Source organism: Delphinapterus leucas, chromosome 1, assembly GCF_059928025.1.
Source record: "Delphinapterus leucas isolate spDelLeu-1000000601 "Yukka" chromosome 1, BTC_Dleu_Yukka2, whole genome shotgun sequence".
Classification (NCBI taxonomy): Eukaryota; Metazoa; Chordata; class Mammalia; order Artiodactyla; family Monodontidae; genus Delphinapterus; species Delphinapterus leucas.
In genome coordinates, this window is record NC_143129.1 from 99,203,352 (window position 1) to 99,205,903 (window position 2,552).

Here is a 2,552-nt window from a genome sequence, read left to right on the forward strand (position 1 = left end):
CCTCTAAATTAGAATTAATGAAGAAATCAAGAGCTTTTTATTTTCATTGTGTTAAAAAACACATAACATAATATTTACTATCTTAACTATTTTTAAATGTACAGTTCAGTAGAATTAAGTATATTAATATCATGGTGAAACATCTCTAGAACTTTTTTATCTTGAAAAACTCAAATGCTATATCCATTAAACAACTCCTCTCTCCCTCCTTCCTCCACCTTCTGGCTATCCAGTTTGGATGGCTTTTTATTCTTTTTCTGCCTACATGTTCTGGCTAGGACCTTCAATACTATGTTGAAAAGGAGTGGCAAGAGCAGGCCTCCTTCTCTTGTTTTTGATCTTAGAGGAAAAGAGCTCAGTCTTTTACCAATGAGTATGTTAGTTATAGGTTTTTGACATACAGGTGTACCTCATTTTATAGCATTTGCTTTATGGTGCTCCTCGGACATTTCGTTTTTTACAAATTGAAGGTGTGTGGCAATCCTGCATTGAACAAATTTATCTGCACCACTTTTCCAACAGCATTTGTTTACTTTGTATTTCTGTATCACATTTGGTAGTTCTCATGGTATTTCAAACTTTATTATTATTATTATAATTGCTATGGTGATCTATGATCAGTGATCTTTGATGTTACTATTGTAATTGTTTTGGGGCACCATAAACTGCACCTATTTAAGATGGCTAACTTAATTGATTACTGTTGTGTGTATTCTGACTGTTCCACCAACCAGTCATTCCCCCATCTCTCTCTTTCTCCTCAGACCTCCCTATTCCCTGAGACACAACAATATTGAAAGTAGGCCAATTAATAATCCTACAATAGTCTCTAAGTGTTCAAGTAAAGGGAAGAGTCATGTCTTTCACTTTAAATCAAAAGCTAGATATGATTAAACTTAGTGTGGAAGGCATGTTGAAAGCTAAAATCAAGGTCTTTTATAGCATTAGTTGTAAAAGTTGTGAATGCAAAGGAAAAGTTATTGAAAAAACTTAAAGATGCTACTGCAGTGAACACACAAATGATAAGAAAGCCAAACAGCCTTCTTGCTGATATGGAGAAAGTTTTAGTGGTCTATATAGGAGACCAAACCAGCCACAATATTCCCTTAAGCCAAAACCTAGTCCAGAGCAAAGTCCTAACTCTCTTAATTCTATGAAGGCTGAAAGAGGTAAAGAAGCTGCAGAAGAAAAGTTTGAAGCCAGCAGAGGTTGCTTCATGAGCTTTAAGGGAAGACACCATCTCCATAACATAAAAGTGTAAGATGAAGCTGCAAGTGCTGATGTGGAAGCTGCAGCAAGTTATCCAGAAGATCTAGCTAAGATCATTAATGAAGGTGGCTACACTAAACAACAGATTTTCCAATGTAGATGAAATAGCTTTCTATTGGAAGAAGACGCCATCTAGGACTTTCATAACTAGCAAGGAGAAGTCAATGCCTGGCTTCAAAGCTTCAAAGGACGTGCATACTCTTGTTAGGGACTAATGCAACTGGTGACTTTAAGTTGAAGCCAATGCTCACTTGCCATTCCCAAAATCCTAGGGCCCTGAAGAATTATGCTAAATTGGCTCTGCCTATGCTTTATAAATAAAAGTCTGGATAATGGCATATTTGTTTTCAATATGGTTTACTGAATATTTTAAGCCCATTGTTGAGACCTACCACTCAGGAAGAAAGATTACTTTAAAAATATTACTGCTCATTGACAATGCACCTGGTCACTCAAGAGCTCTGATGGAGATGTACAATGAGATTAATGTTGTTTACATGCCTGCTAACACAACATCTATTCTGCAGCCTTTGGATCAAGAAGAAATTTCCTTCAAGTCATTCTTTAAGGAATACATTTTGTAAGGCTATAGCTGCCATGGATAGTGATTCCTCCGATAAATCTGGAGAATGTAAATAGAAAACCCTCTAGAAAAGAATCACCATTCTAGATGTCATTAAGAACATTTGTGATTTATGGGAAGAGGTCAAAACATCAACATAAACAGGAGTTTGAAAGAAGTTGATTCCAACTCACATGGATGGCTTTGAAGGGTTCAAGACTTTAGTGGAGGAAGTAACTACAGATGTGATAAAAATAGCAAGAGAACTAGAATTAGAAATGGAGCCTGAAGATGTGGCTGAATCACTGTAATCTCACGATAAAACTTTAATGGATGAGGAGTTGCTTCTAATGGATGAGCAAAGAAAGTGGTTTCTTGAGATGGAATCTACTCTACTGGTGACAATACTGTGAAGATTGATGAAAAAAGAAACAAATGATTTAAAATATTAAATAAAATTAGTTGATAAAGCAGTGGCAGAGTTTGAGAGTATTGACTCCAATTTTGAATGAAGTTCTACTGTGGTTAAAATGCTATCAAACAGTTTTACATGCTAGAGAGCAGAAATCATTCACAGAAGAGTCAATTAATGCAGCAAACTTCACTGTTGTCTTATTTTAAGAAGTTTCCACAGCCACCCCAATCTTCAGCAGCCACCACCTGATCAATCAGCAACCATCAACATCGAGGCAAGACCCTCCATCAGCAAAAAGATTATCAC